This window comes from Ostrinia furnacalis, unplaced genomic scaffold (assembly GCF_004193835.3).
Source record: "Ostrinia furnacalis isolate ACB-3 unplaced genomic scaffold, ASM419383v2 OfSCF7574, whole genome shotgun sequence".
NCBI classification, from domain to species: domain Eukaryota; kingdom Metazoa; phylum Arthropoda; class Insecta; order Lepidoptera; family Crambidae; genus Ostrinia; species Ostrinia furnacalis.
The window spans coordinates 134,024-149,638 of record NW_021137813.1 but is presented as its reverse complement, the minus strand read 5'-3'; positions in this window follow the sequence as shown (position 1 = coordinate 149,638).

Below are 15,615 nucleotides of genomic sequence, written 5' to 3'. Positions count from 1 at the left end.
AAGTAGCATGCATGGTCAAGTCCTAGAAAACGAGTCAAGTCCTACAATTACTCCAGTACAAGATACAAGGTTTAATAGGAAATAGTTATAAAATATTCGATTTCATTGGCTGTCCCCAAAGGCCATTAACATTAGCCCGGTTCTCTCTCATTGTGCTAAAACAAACCGCGTTTATAAATGCTCGCCCGATAACCATTCGTTTGCGCACAAAGCAGGAAACTCGATAGATCCTTATAAATCGATCGATAACGATCTGATCGCTGGTGTCGATTATTCAGATGCACTTGTAAGTTATCCGATTCTATTCATTAATCTGTGGCTAACTAGATAACACGTTGGAATCGATTCATCGATTTGAAAGCGCTGCGTATTGTGTAAGGTTGTCAAATATTGGTGTATTGTGCTACCCAGAATTCTTTCCTTAGCCATTGTTATGTATTTTTTATCATTCATCTAAATTATTTTTAGTTTACTTTTATGGAGTTTTTTACTTATTAGCATGGACTTTACATATCTCTTGAACAGAAAATTAGAGCACTATCTTATTCATGACATTATCTTCCTTGAAGAACGAATATCGTCATTAACATTTGGTGACTGAGTCATTCCAGATTATATTCCGGCCGTGGACAGTTGATACCTAAAAAAAAATAAAACCGACTCCAAAAAACATACACTAAAAAGTAGAAAAATAATCACTAATTACTTATTTATTAGGACGAATTAATATTTATGTATACCATGATTGATACTTTTGGAGTCGGTGCCAAGATTATGAAACGTGTGAAGTTTGCCTGCACCGACTTATAAAAATTAACTTATTTCTTGCTTTTTAGTTAACTAATTATTACCTTGGTGTTACCACTGAAGGTAGGCAGTATATTCTTAATGTCAAGTGAAAAATAATATTCCCTACAAAATACAGGTTACCATATCGACAACCTAAAAAGACCTTAAACCGTCAGCCCACCTTAAAAACATGAAAGAATACGACTGTTAGGCTATTTGTACCTATAATATTTAAAGAATTATCCTCCAACTCCTAAGCGTTAAGGAGTTGTACCTACCATGACCAGTTCATCGTGATGAGATGATGGCTATCTGATGCAAACACTTGAATAACTTTAGAAACTATACTTATCTATAAAATTAAAAGAATTATCCTCCAACTCTTAAGCATTAAGGAGTTTTACTTTCTATCATCAGCTCATGAATTTGAGATGATGATTTCCATGAGCAAATACTTGAATAACTTAAGAAAATGTTTGAAAAACGATATACGTGCCTATAAAATTTGAGGGTTGCAGTCGATTTCCCTAGGATCCCATCATCAGATCCTGACTTGGTGACAATGGGACCACCTCAGAAGTGTACCCTATCGAACAAAAAAAGAATTTTGAAAATCGTTCCACAATTGACGGAGTAATCGGTGAACATACATAGAAAAAAAAACATACAGTCGAACATAAAATATGACTAAGGCCCAGAACAGACGGTGAAACGCAACTGCGACGAAACTGCAACTTTCTGATTATTCTCATGAATGAAACTGAAACTGAAAGTTTCAAACTGGTCGCGTCATGTGTGGTCTCTCAACGGACGCTATGGCAGAAACTTAGATGCAACTCAAAAGTAACTAGCAGTTGCAGTTTCGTTGCAGTTGCGTTTCACCGTCTGTTCTGGGCCTAAAACGCGACAACCCTGTCCATTTGGCTAATTAGTAACTACGTTATAACTAAGTGGTGATACCCATCTAATCGAACGGCGACAAACGGTGTACCCTGGGACTAAGAGCCCTATTGTAGTCGTTTGTGTCGCTGACGTTACGGAATTAATTAGGAGATCTAATCTTTGTGTGTCAAAGTCTCAAATGGCTAAGCCGTTGAGTAACGAAGAACATTTAGCTGTGATTGAAAAGTAGGTACTGCTGCTATTTCAGAAGGTTGTAATTTGCTCACAATTCTTACACTGTACTCCTATAATTTGCCTCGTGATGGGTAAGCTACGATACTCACCGATTTTCCATTCCCTATTCAGTTACGTGAATAAGCCGGGTTCATATCTACAGCTTCCATTTGGAAATTTGGTTGGATAAATATCAGGCTTTAAAAAGTTTCTGAAGAACAACCTATAGGACCCATAGGACCTAATTTTATTGTCATACGTAGTGTAGGCATCTGGGTCGACTTCACTCGTAAGAGGCTTACTTACAGAATCTTAGTTGTTTCCACACCAGTGAGAATAAGGGAATATCTAAAGTTTAAAGGTTTAATGCCTGTTTCTACCATCAATCCCCGATTTTTAAGTGACCCCAATAAGAACAAAATGTTTGTTATGTATTACCATAGGGTCACTTAAAAATTAGGGATTGATCACAGATATGGATTAGAGTAGATACAGCAAGTTGATCGTCAAAGCGTGCCATTCCGATATGTCCAAATGGACATACATGGTCGAGTGATGTTCATGTAATCCGATTACAACAATCGGTTACGATGATTTTACGAGAACAGTAGTACGAACACGGTAAAAAGAAGATATTATTTACGGATTGAGAATTGTAATTAACAGCACAAGTAGCAAATAATTAATTAGAATAAAGTAGCAGTAGAAGAAGTATAAAGTAGCATTGTTTTTAATACATATCCTGCGATGTACTCTTAAGAGATAAAACCATGGTCCCTGTATGTGGTGCACTCATACCGATCCCAAGGAACCGTACTTACTCATAACAATAAGACACACACTGATCCATGTATTCATGCACTTGACAAATTTATGTCTTGAAACGCTGGTAGGGTAAAAAAAATAACGAGATTTGACGAATTGTAAGAATTACTTTATTTTAAAAAAGTAAATAAAGATGTTTTTGGTTTTGTATTTAACAAATTATCAGTTTTATCCGAATTAATTAATTTTCGAATCGAGTCACACGATATCTTTCGATGACTTTGCGAATGCAGTACGATGATACGATTACTTTTACGTTGCGGCAATCACTAAAATTCGCTAAAATGACACTAATGACGTTTAAAAAGTGGCACGCTCGGCTTCATACAATTTTTATATAATAAATATTGGTGCGGAGTCGCGTTTATCCGCCGGGCTAAGTAAGAGTTGATAAAAACTAGCTTTTCATGCTATTTAACTTTGCAAGTAATAGGTAGATATGTGTGTATGCAACATGGACTAGCTTAGACCGCATTTATAAGTGCACTGCCTCATAATCACCGCAGTTAAAACAGTAACAAATGTAGGACGTCACACTCTATCTGGCGGGCCCGGTGGTCCTTGCTGAATACGCTTTACTTGCCTGTCTCAAGAGACACTATCACCCCATGAAGAATGGCTGCCCTTTGTCCCATTAGCGTTGCATGACGTAGAAAGTTGCGCGTGTCAAAACTTTAATGCTAAACACAGTTCGTACCGCGTCAAATTACGTTTACATATTTGTGGGATTTGAAAAATGTGGCTTCAGGGTTTGTTACGTAAATCGCGTCAGGATGGATGATAGACAACAATTTATTTAGTCTTGACCTTTCGAGCACTCTTAAAGCACTTTCCTTTCTTGAAATGTTTTTACGAGGTTACCTAACAATGTTTTAGGGATTCTCAATCAGCTGCTAGGACGTTTCAGTTTTTTTACAGAAATGTGATCTTAAATATTGGTCCTAAAATACACAGTTAAAATCATGTTGCATCAACTTGATTTTAACCATAACTTTAACAATATCCTTTGTTTTTTATAGAGTTTGGCAGACTTTTCACGTTTGTTGTAGTTATAGTGCGTCCACATTGGGCGCACGGGCTCGCGCGGCACGCTGGTCATCCTGCTCACCCTGCTCTTGAGTGAGCAGGATGTCGAGTTTGCCGCGCGAGTCCGTTTGCCCAGTGTGGACACACCATTAAAGTAAGATGGTGCAGCCCAGGCTTAATTTTCTTGCTATGATCTTATCAAGTTCGTCTCATAAGCAACCACGAGGTGACTTCATTGAGTAAGTGGCTAGCCACTATCGATTCACTAGTATCACTAAAAATATACCGTTATAATCGAACCTGGAACTCTCTTTACACTCGTTCAGTGCCATTCACCGCGGCACTAAACCATTCAGGACATCATATTGTGTACATAAAAACACTGAACACTACATAAACATTATGTATGATATTAATCTCCTCACACATTCCATACATCCACAATGGAGCGTTAGTTTCAAAGTGTGGACAAAAAGAGTGCATTTCTCATACATTTGTTACACGCATTGTGGCCGGTCGGGACGTGGTGTATGGAGTCCATTTATTAATAGGACATATTTGGACGAGGCTGACGTGTAATAAATAATGCTATTGAACTATGAAATTGTGCGATTACGTTCGTTAGCTATGGTGTTGAGGTTTGGATGTTTTGGCAGTTAGTACTTATCGAACTTTACAGTTAACTCCTAATAAGTATCTATGACATTATGACATCCTCCTTGTGTTTAGCATAACAATTTTTAGGTTTTAATATTATGACAAAATTTTGAGCTTATAAAATTCAGTTTGTCTCAGAAAAAAACGATTTGACTTATTTGTTACAATTTGGTCAATCAACTCAATATTGTTATAATTAACAGCATATAATATGTTATTTTAGTAAATCTAGTGTACAAATAATAATAGCATTATGTTTCAAAATCCATTTAATAAGAGTAACAAACATCCATCCATCCATAGTACCTAGGTAGAAATCGCGAATACATCATCTTATAAAAACAGTAAAGTTTGCCACAGTGTAAAATGTATTAAATCCAGTGGCTTAACACAAGTAAGTAGCGATTTGAGATCTCGAATGTGTGTTCTCGTCATAGATCATGCGCGCGCGACAGTTGACAACATTATCGACGCGCGCGACCACTTGGATGGACACGCGCCTCTGTCTTTATGGTACAGTGTAAATCTGAGTAGTAAGCGATATACATACAATTTTATTTACAAATCCAAAGTAAAATGTAATTCAGGCATTTTTATACCGCGACATCTAGTCACAAATTAAGCAAAATTTTGTATTTGATTTGGTACTTGACTATTTATTAGAGATGAAACGGATATCCGGTAACTATCCGGTAGGCCGGATATCCGGCCTAAATTTACTATCCGGCCGGATACCGGATAGTAACTCACTATCCGGCCGGATACCGGATATTAAAAAACGACGACAATTTCCTATTAATAAAATGAAATACATTAAATCTTTGAGGTAAACATCAATAAAATGGCATAATATAATGACGGCTTTTATTTAAAGTCCAAAAAGTTACAAAAAGCCATTATTAAGGCCTTTAAAAAAACTAATTTCTTTTTCTAGGTTATTCACTCTAATGATGAATAGATAAATAGTAAACATCTGTTAAGTCGAAATATTGCCAAATAAAATAGGTGAAATCGCCTTTGATCACTTTGATTACTGATGGTTTGAGGGCTGAGTGTGAGTTTTTTTTCAAACGCGCTCACAGTGAGAGCATCAAAAAATGACATTAAATGTATGATGGATTGTACAGCGCCCCTAGAGGGAAACTTTCAAAAACTTAAATTTTTGTACATTTTTCACTAGTGAGCGCGTTTGATGTAAACTCACACGCAGCCCTCTAATGTCAAGATGCAGTTCAGTCAGATTATGCAGCAATTAAACTTATTTAATTTTCGCTATTCAATCACACACTCACGATGGCAACCGAAATCGCCCGAATCGATCTGCCACCTAGGGTAGCGCATTTTCTTACATAACTTTTCAATTCCTATCATTGGAGGTCCGAAAATATTTCTCATACAATTTGATACCATAATGATCATTCTTCATAAAAAATTTAAAACCTACATATTTAAAACATAATAATTGATATTCATAATATCACTAATCATACACTTAGTTTTTACTAATATTTGTTTTCATATATTTTTCTATACTAATGATCGAAACTCATAATCATTCGAATAAATAACTATAATATTCATAAATGTGATGTATCCTAATAATTGTTTTCATAAATTTATTACTCATAAGTGTATTTATCCATATTATTGAAAATCATGATGTCTACATTCGTATTAAATCGTATTTTAACATTAAATTAATGGAAATGGTCCAAAACAGGCAATATTTTGTGCCACAAAACTAACGTGACAGAAACGAATCGCTGCAAAACCGACTCCATGTAGTCTTGTCTGCCCTACCCCTAGAGTGTAATTTAAAAGCCGGAGGCGCGGAGGGAGGGCAGCCCTCGCCCGCTGTAACGAGGCTCAGGCGCCCGGGTGAGCTGGAGCGGCTGAGGCTGGTCGCCGAGGCGCCGATGGTGATCCAAAAAGCCGAAGCTGCGGAAGCAAGCGTGGGCGCCTGAGCCTCGTTACGCAAGGGCGGAAGGGCTGCACATCCCGCAGCGCCGGAGACGAGGAGATACCAATGCATGCTGCATGCTTGCTTTCATGCTGCATGCTCTGCATGCTTATTTACTTTATTAAATTATATATGATTTTTTTAAAGATACGGGTATGTCTGTTATAAAGTAAATTATTCTGAACATTATGAGTTGAAGTATGTTCTTAGTAACAACATTATTAATTAAAACAATATGATCAATGAATTATGAAGAAGTTATGAAGAAAAAAGATCTGAAAATAAAAATTATGTATTTTAAATGGTTCTTGGCAGTAACAGTATTGATAAAAAAATTATGATTACTAACTGTTATGAGCTCCGATGGTAGTAATAAAAATGTATGAATAAAAAAAGTATGAAAAATAAAATTATGAAGAGAGATTATTATGAACACAAATCGGTAGTAAGACAAAGAATAGGATTTAGAATTTTATGTGAGCCAATATAGAACCGCCCCCTAGACAAGTGGCAAAATCTGACATTCTATTCGGACTGATTCGATTTTCGAAAAATGTGACTAGTCTAGTCTACTAATAGATACTGATCGCGTCACGACATGCAACGAGACAATGGGCCAACTATCCGGCCGCCGGATATCCGGCTATCCGGCCTAGCAGCTGGCCGGATATCCGGTATCCGGTATCCGGCCAAACAACTATCCGTTTCATCTCTACTATTTATGTCGAAATGAAAATTTCTGATTAATAAAGTATAAATAAAATCCTTGTCTCCTTCATAAAGTTTGTTAATAATAACCTTTCTTCTGGCGCAGTCGAGCAACGAGAGGAGAGGAATGAGATCAATTTTATTGCTGAAATAATTAATATTATTTTTGTAATACATACTTTTTTTTAGTATTTGCATTACGAGCGTTTACGCGAAGCGCGGCGTTTCAAGGGGCATCATTGGAAATGATTCGCGCGCGGCGTTTTTTAATAGTTTTCAAATGTTTATAGCAAAACAATAACAATGAATTAAATATCGTTTCAAAGTAAATATTTTAAAGAAGATGTTGTTTTATTATATTAAGCTATTTTTATGTTGAATAAAAGAAGAATATTGGAGAAAAAATCACTTTGATTTTTGGGTATTTCACGTTCTTTTAATTTGTGATTTCTTATTGTAAAATGCTTAAATCTAAAAATTTTCTCAGATAACTATTTGTTTTTTTATAAACATTTCAGCTTGTAAACTGACGCTAAAGTGGAAATTTACAAAACCTGTGTGGACTTATCTTGATAGAATTCTTAAATACTAAACTAATCGCAATATTTTCTCAATTAACTATTTAGACGACGAAATTGCCTAACTATTTATGCCTATAACATATTTGTAGTATTACTGGTTAATGATTGTAACGAGTTGAAGAAGTACTGTTTTTGCGCCAAACGGCGTAAACGCTCTTAGTTAATAACTTTTCTTTCTTTCTTATTTTTTTCAATTTACACAATCAATTACTTACACATGAACGAACATCTCAGTTACAAACTTTAAACCTACTGCTTCACATCTGCACTGTGGCCACACAGTTAAGTTCTATCTGGCATCTTAACGAAGCATTTAATTTGATTAGAGTTAACACTGCCCACCGGTGATTAATGAGACAACCACGGGTTAATGCAGTCGTGTGCATCAACATTATGCTTCACTTAAGTAATGTTACTTAGTTTACGAGTTCGGTTAACTTCTATATCGTCAGAATTTTTAAACTTACGCAGTCGTATGTCAAAGCAAATTTAATATCCTACTAATAAAATACATATTACACAATTTAAAAAGATGGATGTATGTTGATTAAACTTTCAGGCAAAAACTACTGAACGGATTTCGATGAAGCTTTACAGTTGTAGGTATTGTTTATATTACAATAATCTTATTCGTGCGGGAGAAGCCCCATGTAAAAGCTTGTCTTTAATGAATAAAATAAGACCCAAATCTATAATACGACCGAAAAAGATCTCCTTGTTGTACTTCTTTCATTTCGGCTCACCTCTAGCAGCTTTGAGGCATTTTATTAGTTAGGTACCTACTTTATTGAACTTTATTCAGTTCAGTTAAGTTTACGAGAAATCGTGCTTCACCTATTTGAACACATCACTAGGTTAGTGATGTCAGTGCCTAATCCGGTTCTGTGACCTTATTTTAGATATTGAGTTATATACCATTTACTTTACGCCATAAGTCATAAACAAGTAAACAACGATGATGTATAGGCCCACTAACGATCAAAATTGGCACTTACACTTAATTTAATTTAAAAACATGCCATGAGTAATATTAGGCAATTTATTTTTAAGTGTTATTTTCAATTAAAGACTTTTAACTGTTTCGTAATGTGAAGTTTAGTCGATGAGGTCAAAGGTAACTAATCTACTTCGAAGAACCTCCAGTGTTATTGATATCGTAAAAAGTTAATATCCGTTACGTAATTCAATTGAAGTTATATGTATAGGCATTTTTGGGTTACATAGTTAAAAAGTACTTTATGGTTTCGCAAAGTTCGTTCGTCCGATCGTATGTAAAATAAAGTGCTGTAGAAAAAAATCTTTGAATCAGGTACGTCTTTTAGACGTCCATCAATACCTACACATCTAAGGCCTGAGTTTCCTAATTGGGATTATTAGCTTGAGCATGCTCTTCTAGTTAAGTTGAACTCAATACTCAATACTCAATATGTTTATTGCTTTTCATATTAAAATCAAGCTAAAATCACAGTTCAGAAACCGGGGGAAAATCCTAGTTCGAATTTGTAGAAATTGAAGAAATTAAAAATGTTGTTGTTATTTGCCAAATTAATATGATATGAATATGTTATAAATTAAATGATAATACCTAAATTCTCTTTTCGAGCTATGATCTTGACTGTAGGACATTATCTATGAATTATTTACGCCATTACTCTATAACTGGCCAAGATTGCAATAAATTCAACTGTTTTAAAACTAATCTCTGACTTGTGATCTAATTAATTACATATAACACGATTCAATAAATTCATACAACTGTCAGATATCAATTGCGCGCGCGCAACTTATCTTATGCAACGCGCTGCCATTGTGTTAATTTTTCAACAATGTTGTAATGTGTAAGATTCGGAAGAAAACAAAACATTTGACGCTCTGGAAACAAAGATGAAAGTAAAGTGAAATAATGTAAAGCCTATTATTAGCATTTTGCAAAAAATCACTACCCTGCCTGTAGAATGGAATGAAAATACCCATCATCATCATCATCAACAGCCCTTTACAGTCCACTGCTGGACTATGAGCCTCCTCCACTATGGTGGAGGGTTTTGCCATAATTTCCACGCTTGGCAGGCGGGTTGGAGATCGCAGTTTAAAAGATTGATGTTTTTCAGAGAGCGCTGCTGCCCTTTCTCTGAAAATACCCATTACCTACTAAGTTACAGTTATTTAAATTACATCTGAGCTATGGATTTCGTTCCAAAATATTTTACAGTAAAATACAATTACCAAACAACGTCAGTTTATTGCAGGGCAATAAAAGTTATTATATTATATTTAATTCACACTATCAAGCAATACTCGACTAGTGTCTTGCCCTTGACCCAGCTAGCTAGTACCTAGCTACTTACTTTGTTTAGGTCAAAGCTCCATATTACTTAGAGATTTACTCCTGCTCCTAATATTCAATCTTACTCTAATTTTTCCTGTCGAATCTTGGATAGAGGATTTTATTTCTAATAAAATCCTCAAGGGCGTCAAAACGCGATACGTCTAAGACTTTTCAATTAATATCTTTTTATTATGTAGCTTTACCTTTCAGTTTGATACTAACTCATTGCTGTGTCAATAATTCTAGAACAGCTCCAAGCTGTCTTTTTAAACCAGTGATGGATATGCGGAAAAAGTACATCAAGCTAATTACTGTGGCAACTCATATTAATATAATTGATGTTTTTTTGCGTCACTGATCTACATCTACCTTCTTGGCACATCTCGATGCTCCTTCGCCCGTACATCAGTTGCAACAATTCGAACAAAAACAATCCAAGGTTAATTACTCCAATTTAGGCTGTCCGCCGTACTTTTATACGCACTTAGGGTTGCCAGGCGTCCGGCTTTAGCCGGACATGTTTGGCTTTTTAGGGTCTTGTCCGGCCAAATATTGCCATGTCCGGCTTTTGTTAGGCTTTTTATTTGGTTTGCCGCGTCAGGCGAATGTCGAGCCACAGAATCATATGAAGCGCACGCATCAAGATGTTGGTAAGCAACCGATGATGATAGTACTCTCATGAGCTGACACTAATTGCACCCCCCCCCCCGTCACATGTCCGGCTTTTAGGTAAAATGTCCGGCCAAATGAAGCACAAAGTCCGGCTTTTGTGATTTTGGACCTGGCAACCCTATACGCACTGACAAGTCTTATTCTTAAAGACTGTTGATACAGATCAAGGAACATTGCGCCTTTCAGTCACTCATGTGTCTAACACAAACTCTTGAACTTCAATCACATTCCTTCCATGCGATTACGATCTGATATCCTTGTTACTTTCCTATCCGATATGTTGTAAGAAATACTTGTGTGACATAACCTGTCCCCTTAGGCGTTAGCACAATAACCATTAACAAATATAACGTAAGTGGTGATACAGAGAAAAAAACATCTAAAAGAGCTCGCGATAAGATCGACAATGCAATTGGTACTTCTTTTGTTATTGGCCAAAGTAAATTTGTCGGACAGTTTGAAGACAATGTTGTTTATGCGGCCGGCGAAATCGCTTTGCAATTCAAAACGAACCGTAAGGCTGATGAGATAAAAGTCAATGGTGTATTCTATGTTCTTACTTCAATGGCATTAATTTATGTTTGGCTGCGCTACTAAATCAAATCCCAGTCAATTAAGATAAAGCGCGGAGCGACAACTATGGACAATAGAGCATATGACTAATACAACGTTTTGTTTGGCTAACTGAATTACAATGGCTGGACTGCCGTGAATAGAATTGCCATTAATACAATCATATCAATGCTGGACAGGGCCGAAACTGGAGAAGGGTCATCTGGAAAAAGAAAAGAAATTAACCTTTTTTCTTACTGTAATGACACTTCTTCTACAATAATTCTTTGTCAGATCCTGTTGGGCAGCTGAAAAGGCTTTTCATTTCAATTCATCTTTCTTGAAAAGAAGTTTATCAAAATAACGATCACAAATATTGATAAGTGTTTGATTAATGGAGTTTCGGTTTCCAATGAAGTCATTTCATAAAATGACGGTAATTCCTAAATTCCTTGCAGAGGCATGCAGCTAAAATCAAATATCTGGTCCCCACTATGAAATCGTATCAATTAGTGTATTTCTCAATTATTTAGATCACCTTGCGCCTTGCCCTTTTCCCCTAGATACAACCCTGAATCTGTCGAAGCTTGCTTTACAGATATAAATCTATTACATAGGCCCATTTGAAACATTTACAATCGAACATGATATTGCATATAAAGTTCTTTGTCTCAGTATTTATGAGATCGTTCATGTGAAAACCATTTTAAAGTTGTATTTCTCTATTTGAATGGTAAGCAAGGCATAAATCAATCAAACATGTTGTAATACGTATTAACGTAAATGTAAGATTAATAAATAGAGTTGTAAAGATGTCATCAACATTATCAGGTTATTTAATCGCCACTGCAGTAGCATCTATCTATCTATAGTCCGGTCCCTGAGCACGTAGAATTTTGTCCAATGACCCCAAGCTACCTATCCTTATCTCTCGCGCGTAATTATATTGCTGTCGCGACTGTGCGACGGGCGGCAGCAGTGATTGTGCGAGCGCAATTTATCTATAGCAGCCTTTAGGGGGTTCGCCTTCGAATAGAGGCCTTCTCTTCAACCCTCCACCGACTTCTGTCCCTGGCCACTTGCATCCAGTTTTCTCCAGCCTACTGCCGGATGAACCAAGATCGCTGGGCCAGAAAGACCCTGGAGTGGAGACCCCGCAACAATACCCGCGGCATGGTAAGACCACCTTAATGGTGGACTTGACTAGCATGAACTCATTGGCGTATCTAGGGTTCTTTTTCAAGGGGGGCCTGGCCCCTGATATGCCAAACACCCTGGTCCTAAGGATTGAGGATAGGACTGATGTTTGCATCCAATGCAATATTGACACCTTTTACCATGTCATAAAGTTCCATTCCCAGTGAATGTCCATGAGAAGAATGGGAGTGGTCCCAATTAACTTTGCTAAAACCACATGGATAAAACTGTAAAGAAGTATAAGTTGTGTCATAATTTCAACGAGATGCAATATTCGCATGCGATTCAGAATTCGAAATCTTCAAATCCTCCATAACTTTATTAACAAATCCTGTCACTCACCATTTACTTGCTGACTCCATTTATTAGTAAACATTGACTGAACACAACATTCAGTGACTACAATAAATTATGCATAACTGACATTATTATGCAGTCGGCCCGTACCGATCCGGACCGTTTAGTTTTAATTTTAATCCGTCTTAATCCGACTTTAATTAGTCGACACGCTTGAGATTAATACAGTGAAAACCAGACGTACTGATAAGCTGATTAAAACAATCCTATTAATTTCATAGATAACCATTCGTTTGATATACTGCCTAATTTGAATTATGTGTCTATTAAGCATCCGACTGTAAATAATAAACATAAATTCTTTAATGCCAATCAGCATCAGTACAGTCGTACCGAAAGATAAATAGCTAAACTATTTTGTTTCGTAAGTTAGAGGAAAGTTTTATTTTTAAACTTTTGTAGATCAATGCTTGAACTTATCTTTCCGTTCTTAAAGATGAGTAATGATTTTAACTAGAGCATTTTCAGCATTTCTATGTAATGTAACGTTCTACGTTTCGTTCGTACGAAGTTTGGTTCGTGAAAGAGTGATACTACTAGAATAAATTATCATAGAGCGGCTCGTTGTTCTGTTACAAGTAAATGCTCTAGTTTATACTCACCTTTATATCACGTACTCGTTCCTCAACAAGTTCGTGTTTGCTGACCAGAATCCATAAACATTTTTGTTCCGTTGATATTTGACTGTACAATTTTAATTGTATACAAAATTTATTTTATTTAAAGCCGAATTCTTTACGGACAAACATGAGATCAGATCTTATATTAAGATGTTAGTCAATTTATTACGTTTGATATGATTTTAATTATAAAATGAAATACTAACCTCACAGTATCTTGACGTTTATTTATGTTCATCTTTTATTCATTCACTTGTCTTTTACACTATTTTCTGGGGCAGAACTGTATTTTGTTTAGATTTAATTGCTTTAAAACTTTTTGTTATGTGACATTCGCACTTTGTAGTTCACGTCGGTTTTTTTTCTCAATTCGTATAAATATTACCTACCGATTACTTATTAGAGTAATTTGAAACCATTTGAATTGCAGAAAATGTAAAAGTAAGTACACAGATTACTAATAAATAAGTTACTACGTTTACCTAAGTACTCGTATATTTTAATCAATCTAATTTCAACTTGAACGAATCTGCACATTTTGTTATCCTTTTTGTACTAGCGTCAATTTTGGTTAGGCTAAGAACAACGTCTTTGTGGAAATCCTTGGGGGAGGCCTTTGTCTAGCAGTGGACGTCTTTCGGCTGAAACGAACGGAGAACAACGTTATCCAATTGAATAAAGTTCCTATTAGATTACTTACATAAACGTTCAGTTTTTGGTTGAAAAGACCCCAAAATATTCACTGACTCTACAAAGAACAGTTTTTGCTATGAAATCTCAGTTAACATTAATAAATTCCATGGAATCGCTCCAAATCCGTTCAGCAACAGTGTTCACGGTTAGTCCATTGTGTCTAAGGTCATAGCTTATTAATGCGCGAACGCATTGGCAGGATCGCAAACTTGACGTTTACAATCCTGGTAATTGGTTCAAATTCCTATGCTAGCGTGTGATAGGCCCGTAATAGCAAACTGGGCTAGAGATTCCATCAAAGATTAGGTACAGAAATGGAGGTTTTGACACAAGTAACCTACAAAAGGAGTGAAAGAGAGAAAGAAGAGTACATTTATTATAATCAGCAAGCAATTTCATGTCCTACTATAGCGGTCGCCCGCAACTTCGTACGCGTGGATCCCGATTTACCCCTTTAGGTGTTTAATTTTGCAAAATCCCGTCGTAGTGAGCACCTAATTCAAATTCAAATAATTTATAGCTACAGGAACCCCCAGAGACTCCTAGCACTTGTAGTTTCTAAGATTTCGTGATGAGTGAGTGAGAGTTTCGCTTTATGTAGATTATAGTATCGTCATCATTTCACAACAACCAATGGCAGTCCACTGCTGGACCTAATATGTATGGCCCTAGGATATACTTAATCCGATATAAGAGACCGGTCATTTCTGACCCAGCCACTTCTCTTCTTGAAGTATTGATGTCTGATGACTTGCGTACTGGACTAAAGTACAACTAAAGTAGGTACATAGTTTTACCACGGGTTTTATGTTAGCTATTGGTGTGATTGTGAAATGCAATAAAGATTTGAGTATTGAGTATTGATTGTCGGTGGTAGCAAAGGTTGACATAAAAAACACGCATTTACTCTCGTAGTTATGTACAGCAATATATATGTTGGAACACTAAAACATCAACAAATATCTCTTTCGCCTGTGTAAATAACAAATCTATGTTTCTTATATGGCTTCGATCATTATAATAAACTATCAATAAAAGCAGGATACATCCGTGAATGTAGGAGTTTATGTACAGTAGTTCAACTATGTCAAGGTTCAGCATCAGCTGCCCATGATATCTAATACAACTGCTGTTGAAAATTTATGGTCTACAGCAGCTTAATGACCTATAAATAACAAATACTAACACAGAGGCTGTAAATGACAACCTAAAAGTGATTTCGAGTAGTCGATAAACAAACTAGATGATGGTTTAGAATAAAGAAGTTGATCATAAGACGGATTTAGTAGAGTACACTAAACAGCTAATGTTATAACCTAACGCATTTACTATAACGTAACTGTAATATTTATTCTAGTTTTTATTGATCGTTCGTTTTCGTGGCAATAGTAAATGCAGTTTTGGTTTGGTTATTTTTTGTGTATTTTTACAGTAGTCAAATATTCAGAGTTTTTCATTTATTTTATGTTCTTTTTCATATTCTTAATAGTTAATCATTAAAATGTACTTTTGATTGGTACGACCAACTAAGTA